General features: G+C 38.6%; 1 protein-coding gene across 1 annotated transcript in view; it reads right to left on the bottom strand.

Moving 5' to 3' along the window:
* LOC150076626 (SPRY domain-containing SOCS box protein 3-like) overlaps window positions 1–24,048 on the bottom strand; it is a 77,214-nt gene that overhangs the window by 44,261 nt on the left and 8,905 nt on the right. The window lies entirely within an intron of this gene.

The raw sequence follows: 24,048 nt of genomic DNA on the forward strand, positions 1-24,048 counted from the left end.
TAAAGATGTAAGTTTTAACAGGAGGTCAGAGTGTCTTGGGTGAGAGGTCTCTATTAGCAAGTCACCAGATTGAAGACGTTTCGCCATTTTTGGAGATGCTGCTGCATTTACAAGGCATCGTTGTATGATGAAAGGGGAGAGCTTGCTGACAGGTTGTGAAGACAGAGAATGGATGATCAGGAAAGCTGGAGGTTCCTGCTTGTTTGCATCCTTTTTTAGTCTTTTCGAAAATGAGAAGTCATGATCGGTTTCGTGGTTGTCATCTTGAGAGCTCTTTGGCTCTAATCGTGGGAAATCATTAGTGTCCATGTTTACTCCTTTTAGCCCTGGGAGAAGGACTTTCTTCTTCCAGATTACCGGCCCTGCCACGTGGAGGCAGGAGCGGTGCCACCAGTGACCAAGCAGTTATTAAGGTTAGTAGTGTGAGTTAGTATTTAATATAAATACTAAAGAAGAAAGGTGAGTTCCCTTTCTGGGTTCTTACGTAAGACTTTTTAAGCAAAGAACCACTTTAAGTGAACAGTACAGAAGAAAGTTGCACAACAAAAATAGAACTATATCACTTTCAAAGATCACTTTATGAGTCGCAGAGAAAAATCGCTTGTCACTATCGCTTGGCACTCGGGGCCTAAAACTTGGTGGATAAAAGTGAATCACAAGGTGTGTATATCTGTCTTAAAGCAAAAACAAACTGGGAATCACCAGTGATTCAAGCATTCAGTAAGCTGACAAGTATTAGCATTAGCATTAGTAGAGGCATTTGATGCAAGAAAGCAAGCTTATGCAGCATCAGCCAAAAAAAAAAAAAAAAAAACCCACTTCCACTTCACCCCTCTGTTCGTTCAAAATACCTGTCCAGCTGAGTCTTAAACTTATTTAGGCTATCAACCTCCACCACAAGGGATGGAAGTCTGTTCCTCCAACCAACCACCCGCTGGCTAAAGGCAAATTTCCGCACGTCTATCCTACATCTGTCTTTCCTCAATTTGAATTTATGCCCTCTCAGGTGATTTTTCTGAGCTAGAGGAAGAATCCCATCAGCATTGAGCATGCTTAAACCATTCAAGGCTTTATACACCTCTATCAGATCACCTCGCTGGTGCCTAGTCTCCAGACACTGTAACTTGCAAAACTTAAGCCTTTCTTTGTAAGAGCACCCCTTTGTTCCATTCACTAATCTTGTTGCCCTTCTCTGTACTCGTTCCAGCAGCTCTACATCCTTCTTGAAATGAGGCCTCCAGACCTGTATACTCTAGGTGTGGCCTGACCATTGCCTTATACAATGGAATAATCACCTCCTTATCCCTGCTGGAAAAATTCCTGTTAAGTGATTGATTGTTGTTTGGAATATCAGTGATTTAGGCCATACTGCACCACTGTATATTACAGTGGTACAATTGTGTGTTCATAAGCCAATTTTCATGTTGTGCAGGCTGAAAAACCTTAAATAACTCATGGAGGGAGCCCTAATCCCTCTACCTGATATCAGCTAGTTACAGCCCCAAATGAAGCAGTTTACGTAGAACTCAAATGCAGGTCACTTCAAACGAGTGATAAGCAGCAAAACCACTATACAAAATTTAACTTTTTTTTTTTTGTTCAACTCTAGAAAAAGTCTTAGTTTGCATCATTTAGCACTGTAATAACAAACATGATAAACTTTCTTATCTGATTCAAATATCCAGTTTTATGTAATACTTGAACAATTTTTAATCTGTATATAAATTTGCATATCCATAATTTCTATGAATATTTAATCATTATTTTATTCAACATGATATCAGTTTTGTATTACAGGCATACCTCGAATAACGAATAGGATGCGTTCCATGAAATTACTTCGTTAAGCAAAACTTCATTTTCAGAGGTAAAAATACTATGGCCAGAATAGGGATACGTTCCCACTTAAAAGAAAATGAAAAGCTTTTTTTTCGAACAAAGAAAAGTTTTATTAAATAAACAGTCAACTTACATACAAAGTGAAATATCATTTTAAAATATGAGTCTAAAGTTGATTGCTTATGCTTTTTTTTCTCTTTCATTTAACAATTGCCTATACGGAGTTATTGCATTTAACACTGATCGCTTAACAATAAAACTTCTTCCTAAATCAGGATCATTTTCACTAAAAAAATTTAAAACGTTTTCAATGTCATTTAAGCACCTTTTTAAATCTTTGGTTGTTAACACTTTTTCGGCAGGAACTTCTTTAACTTCGTCTTCATTATCTTTGTCTTCGTTGCTAACAAGGTTTTCTAAATCTTCTACTGAAAAACCATCATCTTCTGCATTCAATAAATTTCTAACATCCTCTTCATCGACATTTTCGAAACCTATTGATTGAGCCATCTGGATAACTTCATTTCTAATTTCTTGGATGTTATTTTCTTCTTCTAGTACAACTTCTGGCCATATTTTGCGCCAAACTCCATTTAAGCATTTCTTAGTGACTTCTTTCCAAGAACTATCAATGTTTTCAATTGCGTTTTTAATGGTGTAGTTTTTCCAAAAAGTTTTAACTGTCATTTCCTCTTTATCCTCTAGTTCAGTTAAATTGCTTAATGTTCGACGTAGATAATAAGCTTTAAATGATGCTATTACTCCCTGATCCAATGGCTGAATCAGGGAAGTTGTGTTTGCTGGAAGAGAAGAAACACAACTTTGACAGGAATGCATGTGTCCAACGTGTGAAGATCAGTAGGATGTCCCGGAGCATTGTCTAACAACAAAAGAGCTTTTTCTTCAAAGTTGTTTTTTTGACAATACCGTTTTACTTCAGGACAAAAGTGGTTAACAAACCAATCAGTAAATAACTCTTGGTAACCCAAGCTTTTCTATTTGCTTTCCATATTACAGGTAAATTCATTTTTATGTTACCTTTTAACGCCCTCGGATTTTCTGAATGGTAAACTAATAACAATTTTAATTTATAATCGCCAGAGGCATTTGATCCAAAGGGTAACGTTAAACGGTCTCTGGCTACTTTGAACCCAGCAGCTGATTTTTCTTCAATAGAAATGAAGCTTTTTGTTGGTAGCCGTTTCCAGAACAAACCGTTTTCGTCAACACTGAACACCGAATTTGGTGGAAAATTTTCACGTTCAGTTATTTCCTTTAGTTTTTCTGGAAACTTATTTGCAGCTTCTCCTGTTAATTTTACACTATGAATCCTGGCCCGTTTTTTAAATTTCTCGAACCAACCACGAGAAGCCCCAAAGGTTTCCGTAATTTCTTCAGTTTCTTTAGATTTCAGGTGATTAAACCGGAATATTTTTTTTTTATGTTAAATGGGGCTTGAAATTGCGGACTTCGTTATATCGAAGCTTCGTTATCAGAGGTAACGTTAACCGAGGTATGCCTGTATTGTTCTGAAAATGACTAGTAACAGCAGCCACACAAGCTGTTACTAGCCATTGGTGCTGACTAGTAATCATATATGCATTGAATGGGTAATATATTTATTTTCTTGAATATCTACAGCACTTCTTCATTTTCACAATGACATCATGCAATACAATATACTGGCAAATATACTGCTAATTTGAGGAAAGGGGATTATGTAGATTTCAGATAGGGTTCAAATTAAGGATATCAACCTAAGTTTACATCTGCACCCTCCTCAAGAGTACATATGTGATATCTTGTAATTCCAAAAAAAAAAAAAGTACATACATGATGTCTGTTGAGATCTACCTTATTTGTAATCTTGTAATTTCTTCAGAAAGAGCAAATGAATTAAACAAGACAATCTCTAGTTGCAGTTACATATCACAAAGAAAGGCTTCAGTGTATAAAGGATGCATTACGGTTAAAAAAATATACATAACATTTAACCTGTTTATATATTGCTAGAAGTGTAAAAAATGAAAGATGTAAATGCTAGAAATAAATAGTTGATTGGAGAAGTTACTTCACTGATATTAGAAAACGCTGAGAAAAAGGTGGGAGTTAGGGCTAAATTTAAAAGAATTTTGCTAGAATGTCTAGAATTTTGCCTAAACATGACAGAAGAGAGAAAATATACGAGAGCTTAGTCAATTAAAATTCGGCTCTAGAGAGAGAGATTGTGTAAGGCTCATTACATAGAATGTTTTGTTAAAATGACAATGTCATTTTAACAAAAATGTCCCTTAAATAGGAATGCACAATTTTTGCTGATGACATTAAAGAAGTATTAGGTGAGTCAGAAAACCGCTAGTTTGGAAAGAAAATCAAACAGAAGCCACAAGCAGAGAGAAAACTGATTCTTGAAGTGTTTCTATTGGGCACACATGAAATTGAAGCCTGGAAACAAGGTAAGGGGGAATTATAAAGAAAGAAAATGTAAATACATGAGCTGTTCGAATTACTAAGAGTAAAAACAAGTATACATATACCTGTTTGTAAACTAATGCTAGGAGCACAGTTAATAATTTAAATGTTACAGTTAATAAAATAATTTGGTATGTGTTGGGCTCTGTTGTATTGTTGACTGGCCTCTTCACAAGCAGGGAGTAGTGATCAGTAGAAACGTGATTCCTGGCACCTGTCCCCACCATGAGGAAGTGGGCCAGGCTCTGTTGCTCAGGGCTGACCATTTGCTGATGACAGACCTTTAAAATCCTGAAAGAGATTTCAATATGGAAAGGAGCAGGGAAAAGCTGGAGACATTGGGGGGGGGGGGGGGGAAAGCAAGTGGTAAGATAGGGGAAGAATGAGGAAGGATCGCTAAAGAAGAAGTGAGAAGGGTGCAACTTATAGGGAATAGGTGGTCATTTGATCCCACCCAATCTGAAAAGACAGCCAGCCTAGATCACCAATTATCCTAATAGGGGTTTTGCAAGCACTCTATATGGACTGAATACTCAGAAAGAGTGGGCACACTACTGTGGCAATCACATGACAGAGAAGTATCTCAGCTTTTCATTTCTGCCTCCTGAAGAAAGTCAGGGGAAATCCTACTCCAGGATCTGGGGTTGGCTGGATGCTCTCACCTATGGAGAGTTCCAGGACCAGCATAGATGGGTAGAGGCTCCAAAGCCAGACAGTCCGCCATAAATACCCCACTTCAGTAGTAGCCGAATGTGTCCAGGGTCAACAGCAGGCTTTTTTGGGCGGGAGGGAGGAATGAACAACAGATGGGTACTTAAGAAATTTGGTGTCTAAGTAGAGTCAGTTCAATAATGTCTTTATACACCTGCTACACAGTCATCCAGTCACATATATACAGGATGCTGTGGTCTGTGCTACTTGTGGGAGTTGCAAAACTAGAGGCACTGTTTCTCTATATTCCACTCCAGTAGGTGAGTAAGCCAGCAAACAGTCCAAGTAACTTGCATTGCTGCTCCAGGGCAAGGGATAGCTGGATACAACTCATAAGATGGGTTTGCTACAGAGAGAACACTGGAACTATGTGATCCTGATGCAGAGAGTGAGACTTGCGGCACCTACAGATTCTAGTTTTTTCTGTCTTTGCACGGAGGCAGCAGGTTTCTGCCACCAGTAGTGGGATCAATGGAAAAAAATTCAAGTTATATCCTGACATATGAAGTTCCCCAGGGCCAGCCTGACCTTCATGAAGTTGAGGGGTTCTTTCCCAAAATGTAGCCCAAATTTTCTGAATGGTTACGTCAAGATATAGTAGGGAGAGTGGATCTACAAATGACAGTGGGTTGAGCAAAAGTGGGCATGAAAGCTTCTCCCATTAGAGATACCTAACTCATCTTATCTGGCCTATTGCCCAGAACACTTAAGGATCCTTCACTGTTGTCAAGGCTCAATTGTGACTTTTCATCTCTACAGGACACATTAACTTTTATATTTACTGGATTGAATTAACTAAGAACTGCAACTTTCATCACAAACTGACTTCACTATGGATATGGCAACTATTTTGTGATACCTTAATAACCTTTGTTGCTCTTCTCTTTTCTATCTACCTTTTAATCCTTGTGTCCTTATTTCCACTAGCTGTTAGCATTAGCATTAGTAGAGGCATATGATGCAAGAAAGCAAGCTTATTCAGCATCAGCCAAAAAAAAAAAAAAAAAAAAACACACACACACCACTCCCATTTCACCCCTCCGTTCGTTCGAAATACCTGTCCAGTTGAGCTTTAAATTTGTTTAGGCTATCAACTTCAACAACAAGTGATGGAAGTCGGTTCCACCAACCAACCACCCGCTGGCCAAAGGCAAATTTCCGCACATCTATCCGACATCCATCCTTTCTCAATTTGAATTTATGCCCTCTGAGGTGATTATTCTGAGCAAGATGAAGAATCCCACTGGCATTGAGCATGCTCAAACCATTCAAAGCCTTATACACCTCTATCAGATCACCTCGCCGGTGCCTAGTCTCCAGACTCTGTAATTTGCAAAACTTAAGCCTTTCTTCGTAAGAGCAACCCTTCGTTCCGTTCACTAACCTTGTTGCCCTTCTCTGTACACGTTCCAGCAGCTCTACATCCTTCTTGAAATGAGGCCTCCAGACCTGTATACAGTACTCAAGATGTGGCCTAACCATTGCCTTATACAAGGGAATAATCACCTCCTTATCCCTGCTAGAAAAATTCCTGTATATCATTGACAAGACACCATGAGCTACTCTTGCAGCTCGTCTGCACTGCTCAGAGAACTTCATATCTGCCTGCACAATTACCCCCAGGTCCTTTTCATTCGCCACGACTGTCAGTGTAGTACCGCAGAGTTGATACGTTGCTCTGGGGTTACTGTTTCCCATATGTAGTACTTTACATTTGTCAATGTTAAACTTCATTTGCCACCTCTCAGCCCATCTGTTCAACCTTTCCAAATCCTGTTGCAGCAGCATAGCGTCAGTAGTGTCCTTAACAACCCTGCCAACCTTTGTATCATCTGCAAACTTGGACATTAAACTTGATATCCCATCATCAATATCATTCATAAACACGGAAAACAACAACGGACCCAACACTGAACCCTGAGGAACTCCACTAATAACATTAGTCCACGTTGAGCAGTGTCCATTGATTACCACTCTCTGTCTTCTGCCACTCAACCATCCCCTTATCCATAGCAGCAATTTGCCTCCAATGCCACACTGCTCCAATTTGTGCAGCAGTCTTCCATGTGCAACAGTATCAAAAGCCTTTCTAAGATCCAAATATATAATATCAAAGTTATTCCCTGCATCCAGTTCTTTTGTTACTACATCATAGTATCCAATCAAATTGGTCAGGCAAGACCTGCCCTGTTTAGTGCATAGGAGATTATAAAGTGTGTAGACAAAGAATTTTCAGCTTCTGGGAACAGACTAAGTTTTTTGGAAATTTTTACTGTCTTTTTGATTAATTAACATATTAAATTGTGTTTCACAAATACAAACAGTTTAACAGTCTTACTCACATTTGTTAGCTTATTTTTAAATTTAGCTATAGATTTTGTAAGTTACGACTTATTATTAGTAGCACTTTTGAATCTGTGATTTGCCGCAAATATTTATTTATTTATTTATATATACAGACTTCTCACACACAGGACACATAGAACCTAAATATTGGTGAGAACCTATAATACTGTAACACATAACTAGTAATGCAGCGGAATTGTAGGGTTTTAATTGCAATAAATAAGTAACTCAAAGGTTATAATCACATGGGCTGTAATATTTTGTTTTTGTTTTAGAAATTTTACTTTTAGTAATGATATAAGTAATTTAAAAAACTATGCAAACATATAGGGTAACATATAACTTAAACTTGATACACATTACAAGAAGTATAAGCTATAATGTAAACTTGACAGCATAATACATACCATTACATTTAGGAATCTATTAGCTTAGTGTAATATATGTCAATTAAATTGATTAATTTTATTCATTTTAATTGTTAAGTTTATTAATTAATTAATTTTATTCCTTTTCACTGTTAATCAATTCAATTGTATTTAAATGAAAATTATGCTCCAGACTAGAACAGTAAAGCAACAGGCTTCGTAGCAGGACTGCTGTAGCTCAAGAGAGAGAACTGAGTTAGGTCCTCGATGTTTTATAGTTTATGTTCCTAAAAAGCACGACTTTTAACGAAACAACGTATATCAGACATTGATTTCTCACTGAACTAATGTATTATGTAGGAGATACGTTCCATACCAACTAAAAAATTCTAATTTATATGGAAGTGTATAGGCATATGAATAGGAAATACTTATTTTATTGTACACTAAACTGTAATAGAGTAAAATTTATCGTAATTGCTAAATAATAATTAGAAAAGATATTATTAATAAACATGAAAATATATTTTTGATTATTATTCTTCCTATTACAATTGCTCCTCCTCAGCACTTTACCATCAGGGGTAAAGGAAAGGGTTTTTGCTTCCGTAAAGGTGAGTACAGTGGTCTCCGACAGTTTTTAAATTCTGTACAGTGGGATCAACTGACGATGTTACCAACAGTAAATTCTAAGTGGGAAGCATTCAAGGAATTAATCGTGGATGCTACTAAAAGTTTCATACCTATTAAGAAATATTGTTCAAAGTTTAGGCCTAAATGGTTATCTAATGAACTAATGAGACTCATAACAGAGAAGAAAAATGCATGGGATGCATATAAATTATCAAGCGACTCAGAACCCTATGGCAGATATAAGCTAGTCTGTAATCAGGTCACAAAGGAGGTTAAGCAAGCGAAGGCAGATTACAAGAAATCCTTGGCAAAAGATGCTAAGAAAAACAGCAAGGATTTCTTTACTTATATAAACTCTAAAAGCAAGGGGATGAATCTGATCGGTCCACTTGACATCGATGGTTCGACTGTTGATGATCCCGGTCAGATAGCAAACAAACTGAATGAGTATTTTGCATCTACATTCACACATGAGGAATTAAGGTTTGAAAATGGCAGAAGGTTATCAAATTGTAGCAGGATACTTAATGATTTTGTAATAACTGTGAAAAAAGTCGAGGAGAAATTGTTGAAGTTAAACATAAGAAAAGCACCTGGGGTGGATGAGATCTATCCAGTTATATTAAAGGAGGCAGCAAAGCAACTAAGCAAACCCTTAGCCATAATTATGAGAGCATACAGACCTGTTAGTTTAACTTCTGTTCCGGATAAAATAATGGAGTCACTGGTTAAATATGCATTGCAGGATCATCTAGACAAGACTGCAGCAATAATTCAGACACAGCATGGGTTTGTTAAGGGAAAGTCTTGTCTGACAAATTTGATAAGATATTATGATGTGGTTACAAAGGAACTGGATGCAAAAAATAATTTTATCATATATTTGGATTTCAGGAAAGCTTTTGACACTGTTGCGCATGGAAGACTATTGTACAAATTGGAGCAGAATGGTATTAAGGGTAAGTTGCTACAATGGATAAAAGGATGGTTAAGTGGGAGAAGACAGTGGGTGGTAATCAATGGGTGCTGCTCTTCGGGGACTAATGTTATTAGTGGAGTCCCACAGGGTTCGGTGTTAGGTCCACTGTTGTTTTGTATATTTACCAATGATATTGATGAAGGTATATCAGGCTTAATGTCGAAGTTTGCAGATGACACAAAGGTTGGCAGGGTTGTTAATGACAGTAATGGCAGTGTGCTAATGCAACAGGATCTAGATAATTTGGGCATATGGGCTAAGAAGTAGCAACTGAAGTTTAACCTTGACAAATGCAAAGTACTACATATGGGTAGAAGTAACCCCAGAGAAACGTACCAACTGTGTGGTACTACACTTAAGGTGGTAGAAAATGAAAAAGACGTGGGAGTAATTGAAGTTTTCAGATATGAAGTTTTCTGAGCAATGCAGACAGGCTGCCAGGGCAGGTCATGGGGTTTTGTCAATGATATATAGGAATTTTGATAGCAGGGAAAAGGAGGTGATTATCCCTCTGTATAAGGCAATGGTCAGGCCATGCCTTGAGTACTGCGTACAGGTCTGGAGGCCTCATTTTAGGAAGGATATAGATTTACTTGAGTGTGTACAGAGAAGGGCAACAAGATTGGTGAGGGGAATGAAGGGATTCTCTTACCAAGAGAGGCTTAAGTTCTGCAAATTGCAGTGGCTGGAGACTAGGCACCTGCGCGGTGATCTGATTGAGGTGTATAAAGCCTTGAATGGGTTGAGCATGCTGAATTCTGATGGGATCCTTCCAATTGTTCAGATTACAAACCTAAGGGGGCACAAATTCAAATTAAGAAAACACAGATGTAAAATAGATGTGCGGAAATTTGCCTTTAGCCAGTGGGTGGTTAATTGCTGGAACAAATTGTGGAAGTTGATAGGTTGAATAAACTTCCATGTATCATTGTGGAAGTTGATACGTTGAATAAATTTAAAGAAGAACTGGACAGGCATCTGGAGGGAATGGTGTGATTTTTTTTTTTGGCTGACACTGCATAAGCTCGTACACTTGCTTTGTTGCATCACATGCCACTACTACTACTTGAAGTTGTAGCAACTGTAGCTGAAGTTCCTCCTACTTCTGTCACTAGCTTTGAGGTTAAGGTTCTCTGACTTTTTTCTTGAAGGAGTCTAACTTCATCTGCTTGCCACCATGGATCTTTTCATCATAAATCTCACGATTGCAATACAAACTATCATTTATGAGCTGTGTTACCTTAGCACGATCAGGCAGGTGATCACAACTCTGCAGAATGCCTGTTAATTCACCAACAAGGTTAAAAACATACCTAAGATTCTTTGTTGTTAAGCTATTTTTTTCTGTTGTGCCTATCTTCATCTTCCGTGGTATCTTCATCAAATGCCTGCCTATTCAGTTCAGCCAATTCTTCATTAGTTAAGGGCTGTGAGTGTGACTCAAACAGCTCTTTAACATCCTCCTCCTCAACATTATCAAAAACTTGCCTTGCCAAAGACACCAGCTCCCCGTGAACTTCTTCAAAAATTTCAAAACCAATCAAGCCATGCACAGCTTCAGGTTAAATGTTTTTTCCAGACACTGTTCATACACTAAACTGTCACTTCATTCCATGCTTCACCAATAATGGACACTGCATCCCTGATAACAAGTACAGGTCACCGTTGAAAAATAGCCATGAATTACGGTTGAATTTGAAAGTGTCTGCAAATTCTGCCCAGACATGATAGGAGGGAGTATATGAGCAGAGCCTTGTCGATCAATTCAGCCCTGGAAAGATTGTGCACGGCTCAAGGGGTAGAATTTTTTTCAGCCTGATCTGTACTTGTTACAGAAGAGACTGCTTCTACAGGGATGGGATACATTTAAACAGAAAGGGTGCAAGAATATTTGCTGATGCTATCAAGGCAAGGTAGGTCGGAAAACTGCTAGCTTGGAGGGATACAAGGACTAATAGATTAACAGTAGCTGTTGGCAGAGATGAAACTGATTCTTGCACTGCTCGGCTTCTGTGGCCATAATGCACTTGCCAAAGTTTTTGTATTTTCTGCTCTGATCCAAGCCTGAGGCAGGATTCGAACCCGCGACCTTTGGGTTGCCAGGTAGGCACTTGACCCACCCGGCTAGCCCAGTCGGCATTTGAGGTGTTGGTCAAAACATAATAGGCAGACATGTTGGGATATCAGAGACTTGGTGTCACACAGATATAAAGAATGCAGAAATGGAATTTGGGGAGTACAATGTGTACAGGAAGGATGGACAGGATAGGAAGGGGGGAGGGGTTATGCTATGAGTTAAGAAACACAAAATCCAAGGAAGTGCAGCCAGTCGACATTGCTGGACAGCGCAGTGTCAAGTCAGTTTGGTGTGAGATAAGCAGTGGGAGATGAAAATTGTGAGTAGGAGTGTGTTATAGGCCTAATGAACTCTGGCGAGTACAATAAAAAAAAACTGTACAGGAAAATACAGTGGGCCGGTAAATCAGAGTCTTATAATGGGGGATTTTAATTTCCCGGATATGGACTGGAATTTGTGGGTTGGTCACTCACCCATCAGCAAGGCTTTTGTGGATTTATTGGACGATTGTTTTCTACATCAGCATGTTTGGGAGGCAACTAGCGGGAGTAATACTCTTGATCTGATTAGCATAGGCATACGATACAAGAAAGCAAGCTCATGCAGCATCGCTCAAAAAAAAAAACTGTTCTGATTTCACCCCTCCGTTCATTCCAAATACCTGTCCAACCCTGCCTTAAATTTATTTAGGCTATCAACTTCCACAACAAAGGATAGACGTCTGTTCCACAAATCAACTACCCAGTATACAGGCCTCCAGACCTATATACAGTAATCACCTCCTTATCCCAGCAAGAAAAATTCCTGTATATCATTGACAAGACACCATGAGATACTCTTGCAGACAATCTGCACTGCTCACAAAAATTCATATCTGCCTGCAAAATTACCCCCAAGTCCTTTTTATTTTCTACCACTGTCTTTTTTAGTACCACAGAGTTGATACGTTACTCCGGAATTACTGCTTCCCACACTTATTACTTTCCATTTGCAATATTAACTTCATTTGTCACCTCTCAGCCCATCTGCTCAACATTTCTAGATCCTGTTGGAGCAGCATACTGTCATTAGTGTCATTAACAACTCTGCCAACCTTTGTATCGTCTGCCAATTTAGATATTAAGCCTGAAATACCACCATCAATATCATTAATGAATACAGAAAACAACAATGGACCCAAAACTGAACCCTGATGGACTCCACTAATAACACTAATCCACAAAGAGCAGTGTCCATTGATTACTACTGTCTTCTCCCACTCAACCAGCCCTTTATCCATAGCAGCAATTTGACTCCAATGCCACACTGCTCCAATTCGTGCAGCAGTCTTCCATGTGCAACAGTATCAAAAGCCTTTCTAAGATCCAAATATATGATAACAAAGTTATTTCCTGCATCCAGTTGCTTTGTAACCACACCACAGTATCCAATCAAATTGGTCAGACAAAACTTCCCCTTAATAAACCCATGCTGTGTCCGAGCTATAACTGTAGTCTTGTCTAGATGATCCTGCAGTGCTTCTTTAACTAGTGCCTCCATTAATTTCCCTGGAACAGAAGTTAAAATAACAAGTCTGTAATTACCTGTCTCCCTTTGATATACCTTTGTGGATTGGGATCACCTTTGCACATTTCCAGTCCATGGGTATCAACCCCGAAGTCGAAGGAAGCTGTCATAATTATGGATAAGGGTTTGCTTACTTCCTTTGCTGCCTCCTTTAATATAACTGGATAGATCCCATACACCCCAGGTACCTTTTTTTCTTTATTCTCAACAATTTGACAAGAGCAGCAAAGCAAAAGGCTCAAGCTAATGGGAGTGCTGTGGCTCAAGGGAGAACTGAGGGGGGCAGTTGCCCTCTGAATCACAGCCTATTAAAATGCACTACTTGCTTGATGTGTTTGTGGAGTAGTCGGGTACGGGACATGATACTGCCATGGGGGATGTCTTTGTGTGCGCGCACGTGATGTAAGGAGTGTAAGGAAATCAGGCGACAACTCAGCATTGTTATGGGCCTATATGAGAGCTTGAAGGACAGGAGAGGATGCCCTCGAAGGATTAAAAGTGAGGGGCCCATCAAGCTCTCAGCTGCCCACACCAATGCCAGAGCTTGCACTTGGTCATCACGCAACACAGCGGCAGCCCCCAAGGCAGAATGCACTGGTCCCAAAGATACTAGTAGTTGTTGGTGATTCTATTGTCAGGGAAACGGGAAACATGCTTTGTAAAAAGGATAGGTGGAACAGGACCAGGGTATGTCTGCCAAGGGCAAAGGTTGATGACATTGTAGAGCGGATATCATCTTTTAAAGGCACAAAAGGTGATATAGTTGTACACGTTGGCACTAATGATATTAAGAGTAGCAGCCCGACGGAATTACTTAACAAGTAGAGGTCACTGTTGAAAAAAAACCGTGAATTAGGGTTGAATTTGAAAGTGTCTGCAATTCTGCCCAGACACGATAGGAGGGAGTATGATGAGAGCCCTGTTGATCAATTCAGCCCTGGAAAGATTGTGCAGGGCTCAAGGGGTAGAATTTTTTTCGCCTGGTCTGTACTAGTTAACAGGAAAGACTGCTTCTACAGGGATGGGATACACTTAAATAGAAAGGGTGCAAGAATGTTTGCTGATGCTATCAAGGCAGTGTTAGGTGGGTCGGAAAACTGCTAGATTGGGGGTATACAAGGACTAACAGATTAACAGTAGCCACTGGCAGAGGTGAAAGTGATTCTTGCACTGCTTCTATTGGAATGAGCAGCAGCCTGGAAAATAAGATGCAGGATATTTCAGAGACTGCTGGGAACCATTGTTGTACAAGTAAACACATGGGTTGTGTTAGGGTAGCTAAGAAAAAGAACAGGTGTATGTAAACTTGCATGTACACCAATGCTAGGAGTTTAGTAAATAAATTTGATGAATTTCAGGTATTGCTCAAAACATCAAAGGCAGATACTGTGGGGATTTCAGAGACGTGGTGTCACACAGATATAAGGAATGCAGAAATGGAATTTGGGGAGTACAATATCTACAGAAAGGATAGACAGGAAGGGAGGAGGGGTTATGCTATTAGTTAAGAAATACATAAAATCCAAGGAAGTAAAGCCAGTCGACATTGCTGGACAGTGCAGTGTTGAATCAGTTTGGTGTGACATAAGCATTGGGAGATCAAAATTGAGAGTAGGAGTGTGCTATAGGCCTAATGACTCTGATGAGTATAATAAGAAACTGTACAGGGAAATAGAGTGGGCCAGTAAATCAGAGTCTTATAATGGGGGATTTTATTTTTCCAGATATTGACTGGAATTTGGGGCTGATCACTCACACACTAGCAAGGATTTGGTGGATTTATTGGATGATTGTTTTCTACATCGGCATGTTCGGGAGGCAACTAGAGGGAGTAATACTCTTCATTTGATTATCAGTAGTGATTCTTCATGCATTAAGAATCTGCAGATAAAGGAACCACTAGGCGGCAGTGATCACAGTGTGCTGAAGGATTCACTCAAAGAGGTAATTACCATTAGGGGTAAAGGGAAGGGTTATTGCTTTCGTAAAGGCGACTACGATGGACTGAGACAGTATTTAAATTCTATACAGTGGGACCAACTGATAATGTTACCAACAGCAACTTCAAAATGTGAAGCATTCAAAGAACTTATCTTGGAACCTACTAGGCTTTACATTCTAACTAAGAAATATTGTTCTAGGTTTAGGCCTAAGAGGATGTCAGATGAACTAATGAGACATATGGCAGAGAAGAAAAATGCATGGGATACATACAAATTAACACGTGACACAAAGGCCTATGATAGATACAAGTTGATCTGTAACCAAGTCACAAAGGAGGTTAGGCAGGCGAAGGTAAATTACGAGAAATCTTTGGCAAGGGATGCAAAGAAAAACAGCAAAGAGTTCGTTACTTATGTAAACTCTAGAAGGAAGGGGATGAATCAATTTGGTCCACTTGATATTGATGGGTCAACTGTTGATGATCCTGCTCAGGTAGCTAACAAACTGAAGGAATATTTTGCATCGACATTCACACATGAGGAGTTATTCAGCGAGGGGAATGCCAGAGATGTATTCAACTCTGGCAGTAAGCTAGAGAATCTTGCAATAACTGAGAAAAAAGTGGAGGACAAATTGTTGAAGATAAATACAAGAAAGGCACCTGGGGTGGATGGGATCTATCCAGTTATATTAAAGGAGGCAGCAAAGGAAGTAAGCAAACCCTTAGCCATAATTATGAGAGCTTCCTTGGACTCAGGGGAAGTACCCATGGACTGGAGATGTGCAAATGTGATCCAAATTCACAAAGGAGGATCAAAGGGAGACAAGTAATTATAGACTTGTCAGTTTAACTTCTGTTCTTGGAAAATTAATGGAGGCACTGGTTAAAGAAGCACTGCAGGATCATCTAGATAAGACTTCAGTTATAGCTCAGACACAGCATGGTTTTGTTAAGGGGAAGTCTTGCCTGACCAATTTGATTGGATACTATGATGCAGTTACAAAAGAACTGGATGCAGGGAATAACTTTGATATTATATATTTGGATCTTAGAGGGGCTTTTGATACTGTTCCACATGGAAGACTGCTGCACAAATTGGAGCAGTGTGGCATTGGAGGCAAATTGCTGCTATGGATAAAGGCGTGGTTGAGGGGGAGAAGACAGAGTGGTAATCAATGGACACTGCTCATCGTGGACTAATGTTATTAGTGGAGTCCCTCAGGATTCAGTATTGGGTCCATTATTGTTTTCTGTATTTATAAATGATATTGATGATGGTATATCAAGCTTAATGTCCAAGTTTGCAGACGATACGAAGGTTGGCAGGGCTGTCAAGGACACTACTGACACTATGCTACTTCAGCAGGATCTGGAAAGGTTGAGCAGATGGGCTGAGAGGTGGCAATTGAAGTTTAACATTGACAAATGTAAAGTACTACATATGGGAAACAGCAACCCCAAAGCAACGTATCAACTCTGTGGTACTACACTGACAGTGGAAGAGAATGAAAGGGACCTGGGGGTGGTTGTGCAGGCAGATATGATGTTTTCTGAGCAGTGCAGACGGGCTGCAAGAGTAGCTCATGGTGTATTGTCGATGATATATAGGAATTTTTCTAGCAGGGATAAGGAGGTGATTATTCCCTTGTATAAGGCAATGGTCAGGCCACAGTACTGTATACAGGTCTGGAGGCCTCATTTCAAGAAGTATGTAGAGACGCTGGAACGAGTACAGAGAAGGGCAACAAGATTGGTGAATGGAACAAAGGGGTGCTCTTAAGAAGAAAGGCTTAAGTTTTGCAAATTACAGTGTCTGGGGACTAGGCACCAGCGAGGTGATCTGATAGAGGTGTATAAAGTCTTGAATGGTTTGAGCTTGCTCAATGCTGATGGGATTCTTCCTTTTGCTCAGAATAATCACCTGAGAGGGCATAAATTCAAATTGAGAAAAGACAGGTGTAGGATAGACGTGAGAAAATTAGCCAGTGGGTGGTTGGTTGGTGGAATAGACTTCCATCTCTTGTCGTGGAAGTTGATAGCCTAAATTTTTTATTTATTATTATTTTTTTTTATTTTTTTTTTTTTTTTGGCTGATGCTGCATAAGCTTGCTTTCTTGCATCAAACGCCTCTACTAATGCTAACATTCTGATGCCAAATGCTTGCAGCATATGGGGTAACTGGTAAGAATATCGTCTGGTAATACAGTCTCAATGTTTTCTTATTCAGAACCCATTCTTTCTTTGAAATTCTTGTTACAGCAACTGTAAAATTTTCAATTTTATGCACCAAATTAGTTGCATGTGGCAAAAAGGTCAGTTTTTCATCCAATAGAAAGCTGAGATATTTGGTTTGTGAGACATACAGTAGTTCTGAATGGCTGAGAAGAATCTTAGAAGAATGATTTTTAAGTCATGAAGTTGGATTTACTTGTATCGAATTTTACTTTGTTTATACTCGCCCATGCTGCAAGATCGTGAAGTAATGGCTATATTTTCTCTTCTAGTATTTTTCGAGAACGGCCTTCAATAAAAATCACAAGATCGTCTGCGTAGGCAATCTTTAATACCTCAATGTTGTCATATTAGCCACTGATCCAACAACATTCCAGAGTCCCAAAATCAACCCCCTGGGGAGATCATCTGGAGATCTGGGCATCAGTCGGTCAGTCAGTCTCACTCACTCACTCACACACACACACACACACACACACACACACACACACACACACACACACACACACAAGTAGCTATTCTAAAGTGATACCAACTGTTCACACACACACACACACAAGTAGCTATTCTAAAGTGATACCAACTGTTCACTAGCTTGAACAAGGGCTGCATGATCATTCACATAGTTTTAATTTGCAAGAGCCATCACTGAATTTATGAAGTACTAAATAAGCGATTGAATTAAAAGAGAGATGTCACTGTTTTTTGCATTAAATTCTTAAAACAAATGCAACCAATGTCACAGATACCAGATTGCTTTCTTAATTTCTAGATTGTAAAGCGATTTTTTTTTTTTTTTTTTTAGCAACTGTGCCATATTTTTAAAGTCCAGATTGTAAAATTCAAGTTTCTTGTATTAGTATTAACCCATTGCAGTACAGAATTATTTTCACTGTCTTATCTATGCAGTCCAGCTCTAACAATAAAAAATACTTATTAGTTGAAATGTGATGTTTTAATATTATTTATTTTTTTATCACATGATAATATATAAAACATCATAGCAAAACAGTTTTAGCATTAGTAGAGACATATGATGCAAGAAAGCAAGCTTATGCAGCATCAGCCAAAAAAAAACCCCTCCATTCATTCCAATTGCCTGTCCACCTCAGCCTTAAATTTATTCAGGCTATGAACTTCCACAACGAAAGATGGAAGTCTGTTCCACCAATCAACTACCTGCTGGATAAATTCAAATTTACGCACATCTATTCTACAACTGTCTTTCCTCAATTTGAAACTGTGCCCTTTCAGTTTCTTAATCTGAGCAAGAGGAAGAATTCCATCAGCATTCAGCTTGCTCAACCCATTCAAGGCCTTATACACCTCAATCAGATCACCTCGCAAATGCCTGCTCTCCAGGCACTGCAATTTGCAGAACTTAAGCCTTTCTTGGTAAGAGCACCCCTTTGTTCCCCTCACCAATCTTGTTGCCCTTCTTTATACCCGTTCTAGTAACTCTACATCCTTCCTAAAATGAGGCCTCCAAACCTGTACACGGTACTCTAGGTGTGGCCTGACCACTGCCTTGTATAACGGGATAATCACCTCACTGTCCCTGCTAGAAAAATTCCTATATATCATTGACAAGACTCATGACCTGCCCTGGCAGCCCATCTGCACTGCTCAGCAAACTTCATATTTGACTGCACAATTACCCCCAGGTATTTTTCACTTTCCACTTTCCTGAGTGTAGTACCACACAGTTGGTACGTTTCTCTTCGGTTATTGCTACCCATATGCAGTACTTTGCATTTGTCGATGTTAAACTTCAGTTGCCACTTCTCAGCCCATTTGCCCAACTTATCTAGATCCTATTGGAGTAGCATATTGCTTTTACTGTTGTTAACAACACTGCCAATCTTTGTATCACCTTCAAACCTGGACATTAAACCTGATATACCTTCATCAATATCATTGATGTATATACAAAACAACAATGGGCACAACATCGAACCATGGGGAACTCTACTAATAGCATTTGTCCACGAGCAGTGTCCATTGATTACCAATCTCTGTCGTCTCCCACTCAACCATCCCTTTATTCATTGTAGCAACTTACCCTTAATGCCATACCTCTCCAATTTGTACTGCAGTCTTCCATATGCAACAGTATCAAAAGCTTTCCTGAAATCCAAGTATATGATATCAAAATTGTTTTTGGCTTTCAGTTCCTTTGTGACCACATCATAGAATCCAATCAAATTAGTCAGACAAGACCTCCCTTTAACAAACCCATGCTATGTCTTAACTATTACTGCAGTCTTGTCTAGATGATCCTGCAATGCTTCTTTAACCAGTGATTCCACTATTTTCCCCAGAACGTTAAACTAACAGGTCTATAGTTAACTTGTGTCACCTTTTAACCCTCAATTTGTGAATTGGTGATACATTTGCATACCTCCAGTCCATGGGAACCTCACCTGAGTCTAAGGAAGCTCTCATAATTATGTCTAAGGGTTTGCTTACTTCCTTTGCTGCCTTCTTTAATATAACTGGATAGATCCTGTCCACCCCCAGGTGTTCCTTATGTTTAACTTCAACAATTTCTCCTCCATATTTTGCTCTCAGTTATTACAAAATCACTTAATTCCCTGTTAAAGTTTGATAAAATTCTGGCACTCCGCTCATTGAATAACTCCTCATGTGTGAATGTAGACACAAAATACTCATTCAGTTTATCATTTACCTGAGCATGATCATCAAAAGTCAACCCATCTATGTTAAGTGGTCCAATCTGATTCATTCCTTTCCTTCTAGAGTTTATAAGTAAAGAACTATTTGCTGTTTTTCTTTGCATCCTTTGCCAAAGATTTCTTGTAATCTGCCTTCGCCTGCCTAACCTCCTTTGAGACTTGATTACAGACTAGTTTATATCTGCCATAGGCTTCTGTGTCACCTGATACTTTACATGCATCCCATACATTTTTCTTCTCTGCCACAAGCCTAATTAATTCATCTAACACCCATTGAGGCCTAAACCTTGAACAGTATTTCTTAGTTGGAATGAAAAGCCTAGTAGCCTCCAAAATTACGTCCCTGAAGGCTTCCCATTTAGAATTCAACGCTGATAACATCATCAGTTGATCCCGCTATACAGAATTTAAAAAAACTGTCTGAGATCCCACTGTACAGAATTTAAAAACTGTCTGTTTGCTTTCATAAAGGTGACCTGTAGTCACCTTTATGAAAGCAAAAGTCCTTCCCTTCAGCCTTGATGGTAGTTATATCTTTAAGTAATTCCCACATCAATACATTGCGATTATTATCACCCAGTGGTTCCTTTATCTGCAGATTCTTAATGCATGAAGAATCACTACAAAAAAACTGCAGAATCCTCCAAAAAAACTGCTTTAGTTCATTTAGCCAAGCCAAAACCTAGTCACACCACGTGGAACAGTCAGAAACTCTTATTTGTAAGAGCTTCCTTTTTTCCCCCTAAATTTTACCAACATTCAGTTTTGTAACGAAAAGCCTTAGAGATCTTTTACAGCATGTCTAGAAATAGGAGTCGCACAGTATTAGTTATTTTGTGACTTCTATAGTGAAAAAAATCATAACACCTGCCATTAACAACTGAATATAAACATCGACTTAGTTTTTCATATCATTTATATAAAGTATAAATGGATGACAGTACAATAAGAAAACAAATTTGATAACTGGAAATGCCAACAGTCACGCATGTTTCCACATTGGACTTGAAGAAGACTAAAAAAAAAAGCCTGCCATTAACAATTGAATATAAATTTAGACTTAGCTTTTCAGATTGTTCATGTGAAGTATAAATAAATGGCTGTACAATAATTGAGCCAGCATGGGGGGGGGGGTAAACAAATTTCATAATCAGAAACGCCATTTGTTGGACAACAATATCCGGATGAAAGAGGACTGAAAAGACAATGTTACCTGTAGTTAATAATTGAATATAAACATCAATAAACCGATCTAGTTGTTCAGACTGTTTATATGAAATGTAAATAAATAGTAGCACAATAATTGTGCCAGTACAGCAGGGAAAAAAAATCCCATAACTGGAAATGACACCTTGCATACTGGCCATGACATTGAACTGGAGGTGAAATTTTATGATGTTGCAGTGAGCATGACATCAGACTGCAAAGGGTTAATCCCCACTCACTATACTGATCCCCTTCTGAGTTTTATGTTATACCTTAGTCCAGGTTGTATCTGACTGATGTATATAAAAGATGTAAGTTAGCAAGACTGGCAGTTCACACTTGATAAGATGATCCCTGCAAATCTGTTCACTCTTCTTTGGATTTTCTCTCTCTCTCTCTCTCTCTCTAACAGCGTTTCTCGAACTTTTTTCATCACAACATATTCGGGGAACACTTTTCATCTCGCAACATATTCCCAGAACACTTTTCATCTTACAACATATTCACGGAGCACCTACGAAACACAAGTTTAGGAGAGCCAAAGAACTGTTGCTAATATGTTATTACATATGGTGCACTGTGCATCAGGAGCATCTTTATTTCCAACACATGTAAAGTCAAAATTCAAATAACTGTCATTATACTTTCGTTCTGGTCTTTTACTAGTTGGTTCCTGTTTTTTCACTTTGGATTTCTGGGGAACAAAAGGCTGCGACTGTTCATCCTTACTTTTAAGTATGACAATATTGTTTTCGTTTTCATCGACCACAGTTGCACTACTAGAAGTACTTCACTTCTCGTTTTAAAATTCCTTTTTTCAACCACAAATCTATTGTCACATATTTTAGTAATATTTCAAAATACTAATAATTATCAAAAAAAATATATATAAGGACATGAGTTTAGTTATGATATTGGTTCACTTTCTCCTCTCCTTCAACCCATGTACTCCAAGCTAAACCGCATACAAATGGCATACTAGATCACTACTTTTTTGTAGGTATCACGCTACACATACTTCTCTATACAAAGCCAGTCAAAATAAAGTGTTCTGCGGTCTATTTGATTATTAGTCTATACCAGTACATATTAATAACAGAAAAAAAAAATTATGTTAATATCATAAATGATACAAAGGTGGTGTACGCTACAAATGTGACAAATTTATTTATTTTATTAATTATTATTTTTTGCAAATAATAAATGCAATATGTATTTCACAGTGTGGACACTTGTTCACATCTAGTAGTAGTAGTGGCATGTGATGCAAGAAAGCAAGTGTATGAGCTTATGCAGCATCAGCCAAAAAAAAAAAAAAAAAAATCACACCATTCCCTCCAAATGCCTGTCCAGTTCCTCCTTAAATTTATTTAACCTATCAACTTCCACGACAGATAGAAGTTTGTTCCAGCAATTAATCACCCACTGGCTAAAGGCAAATTTCCACACATCTATTCTACATCTGTCTTTTCTTAATTTGAATTTATGGCCCCTTAGATTCGTAATCTGAACAAGTGGAAGGATCCCATCAAAATTCAGTGTGCTCAACCCATTCAAGGCCTTATACACCACAATCAGATCACTGCACAGGTGCCTAGTCTCCAGCCACTGCAATTTGCAGAACTTAAGCCTCTCTTGGTAAGAGGATCCCTTCATTCCCCTCACCAATCTTGTTGCCCTTCTCTGTACACACTCAAGCAAATCGACATCCTAAAATGAGGCCTCCAGACCTGTACGCAGTACTCAATGCGTGGCCTGACCATTGCCTTATACAGAGGGATAATCACCTCCTTTTCCCTGCTAGCAAAATTTCTATATAACAGTGACAAAACCCTATGACCTGCCCTGACAGCCTGTCTGCATTGCTCAGAAAACTTCATATCTGACTGCACAATTACTCCCAAGTCTTTTTCATTTTCTATGACCTTAAGTGTAGTACCACACAGTTGGTACTTTTCTCTCGGGTTACTTCCGCCCATATGCAGTACTTTGCATTTGTCAAGGTTAAACTTCAGTTGCCACTTCTTAGCCCATCTGCCTAAATTATCTAGCTCCTGTTGCAGTAGCACACTGCCATTACTGTCATTAACAACCCTGCCAACCTTTGTATCACTGCAAACTTCGCTAAGCCTGATATACCTTCATCAATATCATTGATAAATATACAAAACAGTGGACCCAACACCAAACCTTGTGGGACTCCACTAATAACATTAGTGGAGTCCTTCACACGAAGAGTAGCAACCATTGATTACCACCCTCTGTCTTCTCCCACTTAACCATCCTTTTATCTATTGTAGCAACTTACCCTTAATACCATTCTGCTCCAATTTGTACAGTAGTCTTCCATGAGCAATAGTGTCAAAAGCTTTCCTGAAATCCAAATATATGATATCAAAATTATTTTTTGCATCCAGTTCCTTTGTAACCACATCTCACGGAACACAGTTTGAGAAACGCTGCTCTAGAAGCTCTAAGTCTATTTTTCACGTGTAGCCTCAACCTCCCAAATAACAAGGTTCTAAAAGTGGTCTCACCATCTTCATATAACCAGTGGTGCATTCAGGTTGGAACGCACCGGAACAACTTTCCAGTACTTTTCTAAATGTCATAATAGAAAATCATTAAATTTATATACCTAATATTATGAAACAATGCCATAATCAAAGGGGGGAAAGAAATAATATCTATTTTATCCATTGCTACTAAAAATATATATTAATAGTAATCTTTAAAATTAATAGATTCTTTAAAAATTTATTTTAAAAAAATATATATAAATTTCACAATGAAACTTGAATGTTTCTTACTTAAGTACAATGTATTAGATAAAGAGATCCAACAACAGCAATTTTTTATTTATTAAACTACACAGTCCACCTTTATTATTATTATTTGTTTTTTGTTTTTTTTTTAGGAGAATTAGCAACTAAGGCCATATTGCTCCGGGGATATGCAGTGGTCATTCCCTTACCTTT

The sequence above is a fragment of the Mastigoproctus giganteus genome, chromosome 12 (assembly GCF_048544385.1).
Source record: "Mastigoproctus giganteus isolate SK-2022 chromosome 12, ASM4854438v1, whole genome shotgun sequence".
NCBI lineage: Eukaryota > Metazoa > Arthropoda > Arachnida > Uropygi > Thelyphonidae > Mastigoproctus > Mastigoproctus giganteus.